The following is a 20540-nucleotide window of genomic DNA, read 5'->3' on the forward strand; positions in this document are numbered from 1 at the left end:
TGCATTACACACTATACACTGTCATCTGATCACTTGCACACTAATTGCCTATGGTTCTATAGCCAGGGAAACGTTGCTGCTTTTAATAATGAGATTTCTGCAATGTGAGGATTATTATTATTTTTAAGGAATTGGAATAGTGACAGCTTAATAACAGCCTTGGTATTTATGCAACTCCTAGCATATAATTTGAGTCCTAAAAATAGATGGATGTTATAAAGGAGATGCATATGCTTTCCAGGGATCAGCAGAAAACATTCTGGAGAGTAAAATAGGAATTTCTGGAGATGTGCAGAGTTCGGTTTGTTTGGTCTTTGTTTAAAGCCATGCCCTTACCTAAGCATGTCTTAATCACAACTGAAATAATAGCACAGTTTAATGATTGGCTTTGCATTAGATCAGAAAGAGGCAATTAATTGAGGACTGACCAGTAGGCATGTGCAATTTTTTAAGTTACGAATACGTTTTCCGTCATTTTTCGTTATTTTAGTTGATTCGTTAACATACGAATGAACGAATGGTTTAGCGCAATTAATAACGAATAACGATATTTTCAAAATAACGAATATGGAAAACAACGAAGATACGAAAGAAGAAAGAAACGAAAACATAGAAACAACGAAAATACCGAACCCAAAAAAAAAAAATAATTACGAAAAACAAAATGAACGAAAATGCAAACTTACTAATATTCGAAGACCGAAAAGAAAACGAAATGCCGAACAAAGACTAAAAAACGAAAATCAAAACTAACGAAAAATAAATTACGGATCTTCGGAAAACTGAAATGAAAACAACGAAAATACAAAATAATGTAAATTAGCTTTCGTTAGTACTGAAATATTTCTGACCAATAGCCACTGAGCGCTGTCCCTTTCCTCTGAAGAGGTTTGTTCCTTCCCCCAATGAGCTTCTTTCTCATTACCTCCTGGCTCATTGTGTCTTTTTCTGTGTTAGACTGCAGTGCATCTACTTTCTAGATTTGTATTTGTAATATCTGACATATTTTAGTTTTCTTCTACGTCAGACTTCATTCTAGACAGGGTGTGTGTGCTAACTAAGACAGTCAAGTCAATCACAGTAAAATCCGAATTACAAAATTACGACGAGTAGTGTGTCGAATAAACGTAAAATGTATTCTAACAGAATTACGAATGCAATAAAATCTACAAAAGTACGTTTTTACAATCAAAGGAAATTAGACATGAAAATACGAATGATCATAAAGCAACGAAAATATATTTCTTTACGAAAATACGAATGCGGCATGATGGAAAATATAATATAAATACGAATAACAAAACAACGAAAATTAAACTAACGTAAAAACGAAGGAACGAATAAAATCATTTTAAAAATACGAACGCGGCAGAATACAAAATATAACGAAAATACGAATCTCGATTCAACGAAAAATAAACTAACAGAAAAAAACAGAAAACGGAAAAAAGAGTGTTACGAAAATACTAAAGAGTACGAATACGATAACTAACGTCTTACGAAATTACGACTCGTTACGAATCACGATAAACGAACAGAAACGAAACAGAAATAAACGAAAATTTTTGCTGTGCACATGTCTACTGACCAGAGTGATAGGATGGCAACCCAGTGACCAAAGAGTGACAATTATTGTAATCAGTTGTACTGAGAAACATTTACATTTCAAAGTAAAGGGCTGACATGCCAGTATTTCGGTAAATAGTTATGCTAAAAATTAAGGGACATCAGATCATTCAGTTAGCAGCATGCAGCAAAACAACTGTCAGCAATGAGGGGAATCTGTATAACTGGTGCAAAAGAAACCTATAACTGTTGATCCTAGCAGGCAATCAGATTTCCTACTACAGTTTTTGGAAATGTTCCAGTGCAGTAGAAGGGTGGACAACAATATCTGCCAAGATGGTCCTGAATTTGCAACCCACAAACAAGTTTTTCAGCCCTGTTTCCCAGCCATTGCCTTCCAAATGAGCAATTTGTATAGCCATAAAGAAAGTAATGTTCTAATGTTTCACTTATATTTTCTCTTTCTCTCTTATCCATTCTTTGGTATTTTGCAATGCTATCATGCAATATGTAATCTGAGTAAACTGTGATCCACTTGCCACACAGGGTAGTGTCTCTGTGAAGAGCATCGACCCCTGTATCCTTTCTTGCACTCCCTCACAGACCCTTGCTCTTCTGCATACAGCATTTACTGTAGATCAGCTACAGTATGTCAGCAACCCCAGGTTAGCAGTGACACAAATGGCTGCAAGGCCCAGACACCGTCACAAAGAAGCAAGTCACATGCTCCCAGGGGTGTAGATAAGGGGGGAGGTCAGGGGTGTTCAAAACCCCCCAGAGTATCCTGGCAAAATGCCCAGTGTATGGTATGGTTAATTCGCGCTACGCCCACCCTATGAGACCGTGCAACAAAGTGCAACTACAATATCAAGTTGTCCCCCCAGGGACCGTGTTCAGAGTGAAAACTCTAAGAAAAAGGAAAAAAAAAAAAAAGTGCTGCAATTATTAAATTAGTTTGAATAGTGAACTAGGATCAGGGCTCAAGTCCTGCGGGAACGTGTGGGAACGGAGTTCCTGCACTTTTTTCACAGCAGGAACGCAGTTCCCTTTGCAGGACTAGAGCAGCCGAGCCGCCCGAGCCAATCCTTCACTAAGTGGCGATGCCCAGCTCGAGTCACTGTCAGGGGCAGGCGAACCTTAGTAATACTTTATGTTACTGGCCGCTTCCTGTATATGGATTCATCGGGTAGTGTGCAGGTATTCCGTCACTTCCTCGATCCCGAAATGTCTCCTGGGAGCTTTTGTCATTGTTCCCAGGAGACAAAATGCGGAGGTCTGCCGCGAGTTATCGCGGGATTTAGAAAGAACTTGCTTTCGCAAGTATACCTGCACACTACCCGATGAATCCATATACAGGAAGCGGGCAGTAACATAAAGGATTACTAAGGTACAATGGATCTAAAAAAATAAACCATGCGGTTTAGTAATTATGCATATGAGCGTATCATTTTATTTTTTTGGTAGGGGAGTGGATCTTGGGTGGGAGTTCCCACACTTTTTTCCCCAGGACTTGACCCCAGACTAGGATAGACATAATAGAATAAAAATAATGCGCAACCTAAAAAATCACATTAACAAGCGAAAATATAAATGTGTGTGTATATGAAAAAATTGTAAAAATGGTAACCACAGTAGTGACTAGTGAAAAAAACACAAAGGAATTTGTTAACCATAAATATATAGAAGGGACTGGCACCCACTCCAGCAATGTAAGTTGGAATATTAAAAACGCACTATATGAGAACAGTGCATATAGCTTATTGCACACACTCTGCAATAATCACTTTAGAGTCCAATGTAAAATGACTGCACAGTCCTGTTGGACCCAGGAACAGGGGTGCAAATCTTCAGCTTATACTTCCATCAGGTAAAGATATATGAATTGGCCGCTTACCGACTCAGGTGGATCTCTGCTACGGAGATCAAATGGGCTCAGCATATGGTGGTTAATCTCAGACTCTGGAGGGTTAATTCACAGCAGGAATCCTACACTCCTTGACGGTCCTTTTCACCTCTCCAAGGGATATCACACGATCGCAGGGTCAGCTGGATCACTCACCCAGGGATACACACTCTCTCCTCCAGGGATTTGTGTTTGTGTTCAGAGGGCAGATTTAGGCATATTATAAAATAAGAAAAAAGAGGAAAACTTCATGGTGCAGTAGGTCAAAAAAAGACACCCTTTATTAAAATGTAGGGTTGCTGACATCCAAACTTTAAAAGTTTAAAAATGAATACAAAAAACAGACAGCCAGCCATGGCTCACGCCGAACCAGCTGCAGTGTGATGACGTCAGAGTCCTTAGCTGTATTCGTTTTTGTTTTCCGAAGCAGAGATCCATCTGAGTCGGTAAGCGGCCAATTCATATATCTTTGCCTGATGGAAGTATAAGCTGAAGATTTGCACCCCTGTTATTGGGTCCAACAGAATCTGTGCAGTCATTTTATATTGGACTCTAAAGTGATTATTGCAGAGTTTGTGCAATAAGCTATATGCACTGTTCTCATATAGTGCGTTTTTAATATTCCAACTTACATCGCTGAAGTGGGTGCCAATCCCTTCTATATATTTATGGTTAAAAAATTCCTTTGTGTTTTTTTCACTAGTCACTTTGATGTGGTTACCATTTAAAAAAAAAAATCATATACACACACATTTATATTTTCGCTTGTTAATGCGATTTTTTTAGGTTGCACATTATTTTTATTCTATCAAAATGCCCAGTGTCCCTGCTGTTTAGCCTCAGCATCAAGCACAGTAGAAGCAATCATAGTTTTGGAGTGCAGCAGCCCTCCTCCTTCTACTGTGCCCCATCCCCTCAGTTTAATAAGGGGTCCCTCTGAAAAGCATGAAATTACTGCAAGGTCTCAGATGCTGGCATCGACAGTGCATGGTTGAGTGAACTCCTAGACTTCTCTTTGAGGTATCATATGACACAGCCGAAGGGAGACTGGGGATGCTGAAGTTTTAGAACATCTGTGCCATGTTGAATCTGAGGTCTGGTAAGTGGGGAGGCATACATTTTCTATTTTGGGAAGGAGAAAGTGAGAATTCCAGCCCAGGGGAGTTTCTTTTGGTGGGGGGTTAAGGGAAGGTGACCAGATTTTTAAAATGAAATTTGGGGACATATTTTATTTTTATTTTTTTATTGGCTAATGGTAAACTATTTTATAAGCATATTTTTCTCAAATGATATATGCAGTGTATGTGGTGTTTATGGAATGATTGTAAGATATATACGTTCTTTCCCACATTTCATCCATGAGATAAAAAATAAAAAAATACTTCTTAGAATTTTTTGGGATATGACTACCAAATGTTATGAAGAGAAGATAGAGAAAAACTTGGAAGGGATGGGGTCGCAAAATTTGAATCCAATCCAGGCAGGGGTGGCACCAGACAATGTTTTTTTTGGGGTGCTATGGTGGTGCTTGAAGTAAAAGTGAGGGTGCTAATGCTGCGCGCTACCACACACCTGTGGGAGTGGCCAGCAAGTGGCGGTTTCATCATGGCGTCCAATGATGATCAGTAAATCCTGGCCTCTATATACCAATAAAAAGCCCAAAAATGCAGCACAACCCTACCATTCATTTATACATTTCTACAAATGGACTTATAAGTGAAATGGTAAAACCTATAAATGAATATCCAGTGCAAATCAACCAATGTATTGCAATATAGTAGTGATAGTGTCTCCTCCTCTGCAAAAATATTTTGAGAATTTGCAGAGCAAATAATGGTGAAACCCCCTACATACAAAAATAATAACAGAGATGCAAATCAACCCATGTATTAGAATATAGTAGTGATGGTGTCACCCTCTCTGCAAAAGGTAAGAAATATTGCAGAGCTGCAATGTGCAAATAGTGGTAAAACCACATATATATAATCATAATAATGATAATAATAAAATGTACACTTGATGTATATATTTGACATTTTATTATTATGATTATACATGGGGGGTTTCACCACTATTTGTACATTGCAGCTCTGAAAAATGTCTTACCTCTTGCAGAGAGGGTGACAACATCACTACTATGTTCTAATACATGGGTTGATTTGCATCTCATGTAATTATTATTGTATGTAGGGGGTTTCAGCATTATTTGCACATTGATGCTCTGCAATTTCTCAAAATATTTTTGCAGAGGGGGTGACATCATCACTACTATATTGCAATACATTGGTTGATTTGCACTGGATATTCATTTATAGGTGTTACTATCGCACTTATAAGTCCATTTGTAATTGTACAAATGGACTTATAAGTGCGATAGTAACACCTATAAATGAATATCCAGTGCAAATCAACCAATGTATTGCAATATAGTAGTGATGATGTCACCCCCTCTGCAAAAATATTTTGAGAAATTGCAGAGCATCAATTTTAGCTGGTTCCCTCATCTAACGCGAATCAATAAAAAGCAAAAAATGCAGCACTGCCCTACACAACATCTATGTTGTGTAGGGCAGTGCTGCATTTTTTGCTTTTTATTGATTCGCGTTAGATGAGGGAACCAGCTAAAAAGTTTCTCTTATTGCTTTTGAGATGTTTTTAGTTGCATGGTAATTAATTTACCTGATTTGTTATGTCCTCTGTATACTGGTAACCACTGGCCATGCATATTGGTGGTAATTGTGCCCCTGTATGCTGGTGCTACATGCAGAGTGCAGGTGGGTGCTGGATGCAGGGCTCAGGAGGATGCTATGTACAGAGTGCAAGGTTCAGGAGTGCGTTTTGGAAAGAGTGACGTTCAGAGACTGCAGATATTATACAGAAAACAGTTAGAGACTGCGGATATTTTACCGGAGAGAGACTGCGGATATTGTACAGGAGAGAGACTGCGGATATTATACAGGGAGAGAGACTGCGGATATTATACAGGGAGAGAGACTGCGGATATTATACAGGGAGAGAGACTGCGGATATTATACAGGGAGAGAGACTGCGGATATTATACAGGGAGAGAGACTGCGGATATTATACAGGGAGAGAGACTGCGGATATTGTACGGGAGAGAGACTGTGGATATTATACAGGGAGAGAGACTGCGGATATTGTACAGGAGAGAGACTGCGGATATTGTACAGGAGAGAGACTGCGCATATTGTACAGGAGAGAGACTGCGGATATTGTACAGGAGAGAGACTGCGGATATTGTACAGGAGAGAGACTGCGGATATTGTACAGGGAGAAAGACTGCGGATATTATTCAAGAATTTGATTTTATTGGATTTCTTTTAAAATAGAAAGAAGAAATATAGTTATTTTTTTTCCATATTCCTGCTCTTTTTTCGCTTATATCGCAAAAAAAACAAAACAAAAACAGAGTCATGAATAAATACCACCAAAAGAAAGCTCTATTTGTGCAAACAAAATGATAAAAATTTCATTTTGGTACACAGTGGCATGACCGCGCAATTGTCATTGAAAGTGCGAGAGCGCTGAAAGATGAAAATTGGTCTGGGAAGGAAGGGGGCGAAAGTGCCCAGTATTGATGTGGTTAAAAAGGGAGTTAAGCAATATTTCTCCCCAAGTAGAAAAAAATAAGTTATGCCATAACCACTTGTCACTGGCTGTGCATGCTGTTGTGGCAGCCCCATGGAGATTCGATCTATGTTAAAAGAATTCTTTATTTAAAAATAAGGGGTATTTTTAAACATTCTATTATAGGGTACCTTCAACAACAAAAATAAATAAATGACTGGGCCACTTCTCTGGACCCCGCTCTTGTAGCAGCCCCATGGCGATTCAATCCTATGGCTGTCAGCACTGGCAGTCGGACTTACTAACCATTACACCATAACACACTGCCCAAACATAGTTCAGAAATTGATAGTTAAAAGATCACTTACTCTGCTGCTAATGCGTCATTTTTTTTCTATATGGGTGTAACAGGAGTGACTTTTGGGCACATATTGAGCCAGGAGATGGGGGACACATGTTGGATTGTTTTGGCGTGGACAGTGATCTACAGAATATTCCTTAATGCCTGCAAAGAATATTCTATGACTCATCTCTCTGTGAAGACTGTTAACATGTTAAATAAGGCTGGCTCTTGAAAGGCCTTTAATTGTGTGATAATACTGTCTAAAGCCTATTGATGCTCAGAGGTGTGAATAGGTGTCAAGCTGTATGCGGAGACAGAACGTCTGCCTAGGGATGTGGATTGAAGAGATCAGTGTGTGATGGTGTTTTGTTTGAGTTCTGTTAATGAAGGAATGTGAAGTGATTAGGTCCTGATAATTATAGCCCGGCGCCGAGATATCTAGAATGTTTAGTAATTAGCTCAAAGAATGTGATTGAAGCCCCCTACGGTGTGATGTGTGGGTGGGGAGTTGATTGTTCCTTTCATGCCTTGTACTGCATAAAAAGCTGAGAAGAAACCATTAAAAGTTCAGTTCATATTTTGACGCAATAACAGAGCTTGTCTGTCTCGTTATTGAGGAAATTCTTATGGAATGGATCGGGTCTGCCTGTTGGTTGGAGTGTCGATAAGCTGTCGTGGGTTGATGGAAGGTCATAAACGGTGGTGACCGTTACAATTGGTGGCTAGCAGCGGGATAATTCCATCACCAGAAGGACAGCTACAAGGACACAGGACAATGGAGTCTCAGTATGCACGGCTGAAGAGCTCCACCCTCAAGGACTTACTGGAGAGCCGGGGCAGACCGGCCAGCAACCGTAAGAAGATGGACATGATCACAGAATTTGTCCAAATGGATGGAGCTGAAAGACCCAACCTAACGGAAAGGCCCAGCGTAACAGACAGGACACCCGAAGAAACAAGTTTTGATCGGGCTGTTAACACAAGACTGGCACACTATGGTCCTAACCCTCCACCGGAGACCATAGACCGATAGCGGCTGTGGATGCAAATTGGCTATGGCAAAGAGGTTCTGCAGCAGCAGAAGTCACAGCAGCACCAGCTGAAAGGAGACAAATACATTTTGCTGCTTTTAAGAACTTCATTGAAACTGATGGGGAGATTGATGGGTACCTTGCTGATTTTGAACGGCAATGTGCCCTACACCGGGTGCACACAGAGGAATGGGTTACCATTTTGTCTGGGAAATTGTCCGGCCGGGCCAGTGAAGCGTTCAGGGCCATCCCAGACGAGGATATTATGAACTATGGACTAGTAAAAAAAGCACCTTTGGCCAGGTATGCCGTCACACCAAAGGCATACCGGAGGCGGTTTCGAGAGACGAGCAAGCAGACTGGAGACTCATATACCGAGTGGGCATGCCGCCTACACCGCACAGCCTCCCACTGGGTCGATGGATGCCAAGCAGAATCTGGGGAAGAAGTGCTGCAGGTGTTCCTGCTGGAGCACTTCTTTGACAAACTGTCCCTGGAAGTCAGAGAGTGGGTCCGGGACAGAAAACCTTTCTCCTTGCCTGAAGCAGCTCGCCTGGCGGACGAATACACAGACGCCCGCAAATGGGATAACTCGGGGGTCAAGACAACAACTCGGGTGGATTATAGATCAGCGGGACCCCCTCCGGCTATTGCCTACCAACCCCAGTCGTACCGCCCTACAGCACCACCTCCACGGCCACTTATCCTCAGCAGACCAGGTTCAACTCCCAGGGCTACTCACAACCCATCAAGTGTTTTGGGTGTAAACAGCTAGGACACACAAATTCAGACTGTCCCTTGAATCCAGCCAGGCAGTCACAGTCATGGAGACAGCCTGCAAGGGGAAACCCCCACACACCCATGCCGGTGGCCCACTGCGTTGAGGAGGAAGAACATTGGGGCGTACTGCACGAGGCTGATCCAGTACAAGCAGCTAACCAGGACAACCGGCAGCAACACAGACAGACTGTCTGGGTCAATGGAAAGGTAGCCAATGGGCTACGTGATACTGGGGCCACCATGACCCTGCTACAGAAGAACCTCATCCCAGAGAGCCAGCACACCGGAGACGCGGTAGCCGTAAGAGTGGCGGGAGGCATCGTCTTCCATCTGCCCGTTGCACGTGTTCACTTGGATTGGGAGGTTGGTTCAGGACACGTGAAGGTGGGGGTGATGAAAGATTTGCCAGCAGATGTACTACTGGGGAATGATTTGGCCCCCCTTGTTTCTGCTTACGCCTCGATGGGCCCTGATGAAGCCAACCCAGTGACTACCCGTGCCCAGGTCGTGATGCTGGAACCGGCCCGCTTGCTGCTGAGACCCAGGTAAGACTATCTTCCCCGACATGTACCATAGATCAGGCGCCCCTAGGCTGGGATACTCCAGAGGCATTCGGGAGGGAAACCCGGGGGGACCCGACCTTACAGAAGTATAGGGCTAAGGCAGATACTCAGGAAAAGGGAATAGATGGGGAGCTTTATGAATGGGTGGGGGACAGACTGTATAGGATCCCTAAACCAGCCCAGGGAAGTAAGGCCCCTTCACAGAAAAGACAGCTGGCGGTACCTAAGAAATACCAGCTGGAGATTCTGCGAATCGGGCATGATGTACCACTAGCAGGACATCTAGGGTCCCGTCGCACAGCCCATAGGATTACACAGAATTTCTTTTGGCCCAATATTAACCAGGATGTGCGACAATACTGCAAAACGTGTGACACATGCCAACGGGTAGGTAATAGAGGGAACCACCCTAAGGCTAGACTTATGTCTATGCCTATTATCGGGGAGCCCTTTTACCGCATAGCCGTTGACATTGTGGGTCCCTTGGCCAGACCTAGTGCATCCGGGAAGAAGTATATTCTCACCATAGTGGACTATGCCACCCGTTACCCAGAGGCAACAGCTATGTCCAACATTGGAGCAGAGACAGTAGCTGATGCCCTGGTTAAGATATTCACTAGAGTGGGGTTCCCTCAGGAGATTCTCTCTGACCAGGGAACCCAGTTTAATGCGGTGCTTACCCAGCAGTTGTGGAAGGTGTGCAATATTAAGCCCCTGCTTAGCTCACCTTACCACCCCCAGACTAATGGTCTCTGCGAGCACTTTAACGGGACCCTCAAGCAAATGCTGAGGACCTTTTCGGATGCTTGCAGAGACAGGGAGAGATTTTTGCCGCATCTGCTATTTGCGTACAGAGAGGTACCCCAGGAATCTACTGGTTTCTCTCCGTTCGAGTTGCTCTATGGCAGAAGGGTCCGCGGACCCCTCGATCTCATTAGAGGAAACTGGGAGGGAGAGACAGAACGGGAGGGGACCCCCATAGTGCCCTATGTTCTGGAACTCAGGGACCGCATGGAGCAACTGTCTCTGATGGTAAGGGAGAATCTCCAGGCGGCCCAGGGGAGACAGAAGAGATGGTATGATCGGGGGGCCTGACAGCGTATCTTTCAGGTTGGGCAGAAGGTCTTAGTGCTCAAGCCGGTGAAGACCGACAAGATGCAGGCATCCTGGCAAGGCCCATATAAAGTAGTAGCCCAGGTATGTGATACTACCAATGTTATTGCCAGCTGTGCCGATGAAAGAATCCACTGGACCTTTCATGTGAACATGCTGAAGGAGTATCAGGAACGGCAGGAGGATGTCGCTGCCGTATGTGCCCCTGCTGCGGACGACTCAGAAAATTTACCCCTCCCGGATTTACTAGAGAGAGACCCCCAGACTGATCTCATTAGCCTTGTACAGCTAGGGGACCGGTTAAGTCCCACAAAGAAGGAGCAGGCTAAGCGGCTTCTGTGGGAGAAACAAGCAACTTTCTCCCAAAAACCGGGCTATACGACTCTGGCGGTGCATAAGGTTGAGACCCCGGGACAAGCACCCCTTCGACAGGCCCCCTACCGTATCCCTGAATCAGTCCGAGAAGGAATGTGGAAGGAGACACAGGAGATGATTCAGTTAGGAGTCATTGAGCCCTCTGACAGCCCTTGGGCCTCGCCTGTAGTACTAGTGCCTAAGAAAGATGGGACTACCCAGTTCTGCGTGGACTACAGGCGCCTCAATGAGAAGACCACCACTGACGCCTACCCCATGCCCCGGGTAGACGAACTGCTAGATCGTATAGCCAGGGGACGTTATTCAACTACAATCGACCTGTGTAAAGGTTGTTGGCAGATACCCCTGGCCGAGGACGATATCCCCAAGTCAGCATTTGTTACCCCATTCGGCCTGTACCAGTCTAAGGTCATGCCATTCGGGATGAAAAACGCCCCGGCGACCTTCCAACGTATGGTGGATAGGCTCCTCGACGGCTTCCAGGATTTTGCTTGTGCATACCTGGATGACATTGCGATCTACAGTGAGTCTTGTAAAAAGAAAAACAGGAGAAAAGCGCCTCTGAGTCATCTGATTTAATTCTATTGATTAGTGTAGATATCCAACACTTACATTAAACATTGCAGGAACAGGGGTGCAAGTGAAGGTGTATGAGGTGGAGCCAGGGCGTATATCAATCCTGGTGAGGAACATGCAGATCAGCTGGAAGGAGAAGCCGAGTCTGGTGGCTGTGTAGGAGCAGTGCTGAAGCACGGCGCTCAATCCAAGGGGTGGTGAGGTCAGCAGGACGGTGGCCGACACGGGCCAAAGCAGTACAGTTCAGAGCAATGCAAATGCACGGCGCTCGTTCCGGGGGTGGTGACGTCAGCAGGACGGTGGCTGACAAGGACCAAGGCAATACACGTGTTTCAGAGCCAGCGCCAGTCAATAGCAAGACCGTGCGCTCCTTTTTCAAGTGTCAACTTCTATTTTTATTCATATTTGTTGCTGTCACTTCATCCTTGCTACTGATCGTTGTCATTTGATCGTTCTGAGCGCTGTTTTCTTGTGATTTACAGTGAGTCTTGGGAGGAGCACCTGGTTCACGTAGGGGTGGTGCTGGACAAGATTCAGACCGCCGGCCTGACCCTGAAACCAGACAAGTGCCATCTAGGTATGGCAGAGGTGCAGTACCTGGGACACCGAGTAGGGTGTGGGAACCAGAGACCAGAGCCAGCCAAGGTAGAGGCAGTAGCTAACTGGCCCACACCCCGCACTAAGACCCAGGTACTGACCTTCTTGGGGACTGCAGGGTACTACCGACGTTTTGTCCCCGACTATAGTGCCATCGCCAAACCCCTGACTGACCTGACGAAAAAGAATTTACCTAGGCAGGTCCTGTGGTCTCCAGCTTGTGAAGCCGCGTTTCTAGCCCTCAAGCAAGCACTGGTAAATGCCCCTGTCCTGGCTGCTCCAGCACCTAACAGACATTTCCTTGTTCACACAGATGCTTCCATGTTTGGACTGGGGGCGGTGCTGAGCCAAATCGGAGAGGATGGAGGAGAACACCCTGTCGCATACCTGAGCAGAAAACTACTCCCCCGGGAAGTGAGCTATGCGGCAGTGGAGAAGGAGTGTTTGGGTCCTTAAGAAGTTGAACCCTTACCTGTACGGACAGGAATTTTCATTAGTCACCGACCACAACCCATTGGTGTGGCTTAACCGGGTCTCAGGAGACAATGGCATGTTGCTGCTGTGGAGCTTAGCCCTACAACCTTATAACTTCACCATCAGCTACCGACCCGGTAAGCAAAATGGCAATGCTGATGGTTTATCCCGGCAAACAGACGTCATCCCGGCCTCCTAGTTCCGGACATCCCCAAGTTAACCCGAAAAGGATCAAGCCGGGTCTGCCGGAGTGTTCCACAAGGAGGGAGCCATGTAACAGGAGTGACTTTTGGGCACAGATTGAGCCAGGAGATGGGGGACACATGTTGGATTGTTTTGGCGTGGACAGTGATCTACAGTATATTCCTTAATGCCTGCAAAGAATATTCTATGACTCATCTCTCTGTGAAGACTGTTAACATGTTAAATAAGGCTGGCTCTTGAAAGGCCTTTAATTGTGTGATAACACTGTCTAAAGCCTATTGATGCTCAGAGGTGTGAATAGGTGTCAAGCTGTATGCGGAGACAGAACGTCTGCCTAGGGATGTGGATTGAAGAGATCATTGTGTGATGGTGTTTTGTTTGAGTTCTGTTAATGAAGGAATGTGCAGTGATTAGGTCCTGATAATTATTGCCTGGCGCCGAGATATCTAGAATGTTTAGTAATTAGCTCAACGAATGTGATTGAAGCCCCCCACGATGTGATGTGTGGGTGGGGAGTTGATTGTTCCTTTCATGCCTTGTACTGCATAAAAAGCTGAGAAGAAACCATTAAAAGTTCAGTTCATATTTTGACGCAGTAACAGAGCTTGTCAGTCTAGTTATTGAGGGAATTCTTATGGAATGGATCGGGTCTGCCTGTTGGTTGGAGTGTCGATAAGCTGTCGTGGGTTGATGGAAGGTCATAAACGGTGGTGACCGTTACAAGAGGATATACCCAATCAGTATAACTTGTCAGGGCCGGCCCTACCATGGGACCATTGGTCCCAGGCGGCAGGTTCTGAGGGGGGCACATTGACGCCCATAAATACAGTGGTCCCGCCCAATCAGACTCCGCCCACCCACTCGGCTCTTCATCCCACTATGTGAATGGCCCAGCGCCGCTGCTATTGGAGGTATTGGCAGAGCACTCGTTGTCATACCCGCACAGCTGGCCGCCCACCCATCCTATGCGCGGCTCCCCACCCATTGCTGCTGACGAGAAAGTCAGCTGACAGGCTAACGGCCAACAGCGTAAAGGGGGAGGATCTTTCGGCTGAGCAGAGACCCCATGATGGAAGAGGGATCGCTATAGGCGCGGCTGACACTGAGAGAAAGTAAGTGTCACTAATCCTATCTCCACCACCTCTGCCTGTGTCTAACCTCCCCTACCGCCTCTGCCTGTGTCAAATGCCCTATCTGAAAATATACTGTGACCCTCCATCTGAAAATATACCGTGATCCCCTATCTGAAAATATACCGTGACCCCCTAACTAAAAAAATACTGTGACCCCCTATCTGAAAATATACTGTGACCCCCCTATCCGAAAATATACTGTGAACCACATCCAAAAATATACTGTGACCCCCATCTGAAAATACACTGTGACCAACACGGATCATCATAAGAATATGACTTTTGACTGACAGCAACAAGTTATACTGATTGGATATATCCCCTATAGAAGCAATAGCAGCAGCAGCAGCAATCTGACACTTAAAATATCACTTACTCTGTCAATTTCGCAATTGTTTTGGGCAGTCTTGCATGGTGTAGTGGTCAGCAAGCCACACCATAGTGCGGAGGGCAATAGGTTCGACTCACTATGGGGCTGCTATAAGTCTATCTTTTATTTAATTTTGTTGTAGAAAAAAAAAAGGGCACTCTCTCCTTCTGAGTGGACGTTCAGGAACGTCCCTCAGAAAGAGGGGGAACGCACACGCACGTTCCCGATGCACTCGTGCCACCCAGATCAGCAGGAGGGCTCTGTGATAGGACCTCCTGATCACATGATGGCCGTGTCCAATCACAGCCATCATGTCATGTAAACACAGAACCGGTTGCTAGGCGATAGGCTCCCCTCAACCAGAAGTTGTCGGTGAGGAGAGGAGAGGGATCGCTGCAGCCCAGCTGTTGATCAGTGAGTATGAGCTGTTGTTTACAGCTTTTTACTCACTGACCACCAGCCTAGAGTCACACACAATGTAAAATACACACATGTCCCCCAAAACACATGTCCCCATACACTAAGGTGACCAGAACGATCAGAGACTGCGGATATTGTACAGGGAGAGAGACTGCAGATATTGTACAGGGAGAGAGACTGCAGATATTGTACAGGGAGAGAGACTGCAGATATTGTACAGGGAGAGAGACTGCAGATATTGTACAGGGAGAGAGACTGCGGATATTGTACAGGGAGAGAGACTGCGGATATTGTACAGGGAGAGAGACTGAGGATATTGTACAGGGAGAGAGACTGAGGATATTGTACAGGGAGAGAGACTGTGGATATTGTACAGGGAGAGAGACTGTGGATATTATACAGGGAGAGAGACTGTGGATATTATACCGGAGAGAGACTGTGGATATTATACCGGAGAGAGACTGTGGATATTATACCGGAGAGAGACTGTGGATATTATACCGGAGAGAGACTGTGGATATTATATAGAGAGAAAGACTGTAGATATTATACAGGAAACGGTCAGAGACTGCGGATATTATACAGGAGAGAGACTGCAGATATTATACAGGAGAGACACTGTGGATATTGTACAGGAGAGAGACTGCGGATATATGGAGATGGTTAGAAAATTCTCCACTGAAAAGTGCGCCATGCCTAGGTCACTTTTTAGAGGAATTTGGCATGCAGTGAGGAGGTGATATTTCCTTACTGCCTGTTTAATCCCCTAAATACCACTTGAAAGCACAGAGGGCAAAGTACTGTTATAGGCTGAAAAAAAAGGGGGGAGGGAGGGAGAGGGAAGGAAGGAGAAGGGGGAGAGTTTGGTCACAACTTACTCACTTCAGTCACCGCGGCTTCAGGTGCACAATGTTGCCATCGGCTGCTCCATAAACTTCACATCCTTCACTTCATACAGCATATGGGCTGCCGGAGAGTGGGCAGACACAGGGAGGGAGGAGCGAGAAGAAGCAGAGCCAATCCGCCTCTACCATGCATGTGGAAGGGGGGGGGGCTGTGCTCCGTAGAACAGAACACAGACACTCAGCCCTATGACAGATGCAGCCATCTCTGTATTCACACAGAAGGTTGGCAAATGGCAACACTGATGGGGCATCCTACGTGGCGGCACTGTCCTGACACCCCGCAATGTGTGGCACCCGGGGAAGACCTCCCCTTGTTGATGTGCCACTGGCGCTGACCCCGAATCCGGGGACAAAAGCGGGGACAAATTCGGAGCGGGGATAGCCGGCTCAATCCGGGGACTGTCCCCAGAAATCGGGGACGTCTAGTCAGCCTAGGTTAAGGAAAGGGTTTTTGTTTTTGGAGAAGGGTGGATTTTCTTGCAGAGAAGTTTACAGGGGGTTGTTAATGGCAGGGATTTGCTTCTGGGACGGGAGTTTGATTGGATGAAGGGAGATTTTCTTCATAATTAGGAATCTTTTCTGGGGGAAAGGGTGTTGACTGGGGGAGATATTTTTGCTTTGAGGAATCGGTTTAGAGACAGGGGGCCAGATTCACATAGAGATACGACGGTGTATCTCATAGAATCAGTTACGCATAGATATGCCTAAGATCCGACAGGTGTAATTGTGTTACACCGTCGGATCTTTGGCTGCAATTCCTGGCCGGCCGCTAGGTGGCGTTTCGGTTTATTTACGCGACGATTATGCAAATGAGGAGATACGCCGATTCCAAAACGAACGACCGCCCGTCGCTTCTTTTTTGCGTCGTTTGCGTTCGGCTTTTTCCGGCGTATAGTTACCCCTGCTTCTATGAGGCGCAGCCAATGTTAAGTATGGCCGTCGTTCCCGCGTCGAATTTTGAAATTTTACGTTGTTTGCTTACGTCGATTCACAAATGCGCTGGACGCAAGTTACGCTCACGCCGAAACCAATGACGTCCTAGCGACGTCATTGGGAGCAATGCACGCCGGGAAAATTTGCGGACGGCGCATGTGCAGTTAAATCGGCGCGGGGACACGCCTGATTTAAATACTACACTCCCCCTAGCCGCGGAATTTGAATTCCGCCGGGGGATTTAAGATACGCCGCCGCAAGTTTTAGGTAAGTGCTTTGTGAATTACCATTTGCTTTAAAATTGCGGCGGCGGATCTTAAATCACATAGGTTAGCGGATCTAAAGATCCGCTAACCTATGTGAATCTGGCCCAGGGGGTTTGTTTTCGGGGGATAATTGAGTGAGGGAGATATTTTACAGTGGGAATCTTTGCTTAGGGAGGGGGGATTCTTAGGAGGGAGAGGGGGATTTTTTTCCTTTAAAAGAGATGTTTTTTTTTTTTAAATTATACTTACCTAGATGGATGGAGCATGGATCCAATGTTGCATCTGTCCCCAGCTCCTTCTAAGACCAACAACAGAACAATCAAAGACCATTGATCACTCAGTTCTCAGCCTTCAGTGAGCAAAGAGTGGTGACTCTCAGTCACCTCCTCCAAGCTCACTGTAATGCCGGGCTGTGGAGGGGGCAGGAGCAGCTGGCTCAGGGTCTCTGTGGCTCACTGGTAGGCTGAGCGAGCTACTGGTCCAGGCATCTGGGTGAATCCTGACTTTAAAGTTAGGATCTTTCCACAGCCTGGACTTGCTGAGCGATGTCAGCTGATAGCGGCCAATAGCTGGCTTTCAGCTGAAAATGGGCCACAAAAGAACAAACTGCACTCCTCCCCATGAGAAGTACAACCAAGCTGTATGCCGTCCCTTCAGAGCGCATGCACCAGTGACATCACCGGCTGCTTTTCATGTGAATATCTCCTAACCACCACAAGTTTAGGAGATATTCACTGTACCTACGTGTCATTATAGGCTTACTTGTAGGTACAGGTTCAAAAGCTGGGTTTACTACAGTTTAACACTGAATAAAAGTCAATCATATATCACATATCATTTTCATCTCTTAAAACATTTCATCAAATGTCTTAGGACACATTTTTTTAAGGCTTAAATAAATCACTGAATTTACTGCCTACCACAATATGTTGCCCCCTGCACCTGCTCAACGCACAGTTATGCAGCAGAAATTCCGACAAGAAAACCGTGAATTTTTTTCCGACTGAATTTTGGCTCAAACTTGTGTTGCATACACACACACTGTTACACAAAATTCTGACTGCCAAGAACGCGGTGACGTACAGCACTACAACAAGCCGAGAAAAATTAAGTTCAATGATTCCGAGCAATGCGTCAAATTCATTCTGAGCATGCATGTTCTTTTGTGCGTCGGAATTGCATACAGACGATCGGAATTTCTTACAAGAACTTTTCCCGTCGGAAAAATTTGAGAACTAGCGCTCAAATTTTTGTTGTCAGAAATTTTGACAGAAAAAGTCAGATGGGGCCTACACACGGTCGAAATTTCCGACCAAAATCTCACATCAAACGTTTCTTGTCATAAATTCTGATCATGTATGCGGCATAAGGTTAGCTGAAATCCAGTTTTGGGTCTCATTCATACATCCTATGTGACCATGGTGCAGTAAGTATACTGCAAATACCATCACTCAGGATCTCAGATGTTCCAATCCCTGCTCAGCCTGTACACCTGAGTGATGGGCTGAAAAGAGCCAAGGCTGTCTGCTGCTGGCTCAATTGATGTAGTCACTGAAGGGAAGAGAAAAAAAAATCCCTGAAGGGAAGAGAGAAAAAAAATCCCTGGTGCCACATGGTATCTCTAAACTCCTGTAAAACTAAAAGTACACAGCCTCACCTGATGCCTGTAATTAGGGTTGTCCCGATACCACTTTTTTAGGACTGAGTACGAGTACCGATACTTTTTTTCAAGTAGTCGCCGATACCGAATACCGATACTTTTTTTAAAATGTGTCCCCAAATGCAGCGATGTCTCCCCACAGATGCAGCCATGTATCCCCCCATCCAGCCATTGTCTCCCCCCATGCAGCAATGTATCCCCCCATCCAGCCATTGTCACCCCCCATCCAGCAATGTATCCCCCCATCCAGCCATTGTCTCCCCCCATCCAGCCATTGTCTCCCCCCATCCAGCCATTGTCACCCCCCATCCAGCCATTGTCACCCCCCATGCAGCCATTGTCACCCCCCATGCAGCCATTGTCACCCCCCATGCAGCCATTGTCACCCCCCATGCAGCCATTGTCTCCCCCCATCCAGCCATTGTCACCCCCCATGCAGCCATTGTCACCCCCATGCAGCCATTGTCACCCCCCATGCAGCCATTGTCACCCCCCATGCAGCCATTGTCACCCCCCATCCAGCAATGTATCCCCCCATGCAGCCATTGTCACCCCCCATGCAGCCATTGTCACCCCCCATGCAGCCATTGTCACCCCCCATCCAGCCATTGTCAACCCCCATCCAGCCATTGTCACCCCCCATCCAGCAATGTATCCCCCCATGCAGCCATTGTCACCCCCCATGCAGTCATTGTCACCCCCCATGCAGCCATGTGTGTCTCCCCCCATCCAGCCATGTGTGTCTCCCCCCATGCAGCCATGTGTGTCTCCCCCCATCCAGCCATGTGTGTCTCCCCCCATCCAGCCATGTGTGTCTCCCCCCATCCAGCCATGTGTGTCTCCCCCCATCCAGCCATGTGTGTCTCCCCCCATCCAGCCATGTGTGTCTCCCCCCATATGCAGCCGTGTGTGTCTCCCCCCATCCAGCCGTGTGTCTCCCCCCATCCAGCCGTGTGTCTCCCCCCATCCAGCCGTGTGTCCCCCCCATATGCAGCCATGTGCGTCTCCCCCATCCAGCCGTGTGTCCCCCCCCATATGCAGCCATGGCCCGCTTACCTGCTACCGCCGACTGTGTAAAGTACTACGGCCGGCCAGGAACATTACAGCTTTGAATAGCTTTGTAATGATTGGCGCCACGCTGCGTGTATAGACACTCCCCCTCGCTCGGGATTGGACAGTTCACCCGAGCAAGGGGGAGTGTCTATGCGTGGCGCAAATCATTACAGCTATTCAAAGCTGTAATGTTCCCGCCCGTATTACACAGTCAGCGGCGTAACGGCGGCGGATCGCAGCGGCGAATTGCGGCTCCGGTGGCGGCGGTCGGCGGCGGCGCGGGGGGGGTTATGTATTCTATTTGTGTATCGGGGCGGGGTATCGGCGTCTGACTACCGCCGAAAAAACTTGGAATCGGTCCCGATACCGATACTAGTATCGGTATCGGGACAACCCTACCTGTAATAATAAGACCTCTCATGGCATGCTGCTCCCCGCCGGCCCCTCTTCTATTCTCATCCATCCCAGGTGATGTAATGTACAGTACAGGCACCTGGGGTGGATGGGAGGGAAGGATGGGCCGGCGGGGAGTAGTGTGCCGCTGCCCATGCTAGACTGTATGTGTTGCAGTCTTGCAATGCTTCTTATGCGTCCCCCTAATGGCCCGAGTGCCCAATGGGTCAGTCCGCCCCTGCTTATTAAACAGTCCACATTCAGTGAAAGTCCATGTCCTGCAAAGTTTGATTA

Source organism: Rana temporaria, chromosome 7 (assembly GCF_905171775.1).
Source record: "Rana temporaria chromosome 7, aRanTem1.1, whole genome shotgun sequence".
Classification (NCBI taxonomy): Eukaryota; Metazoa; Chordata; class Amphibia; order Anura; family Ranidae; genus Rana; species Rana temporaria.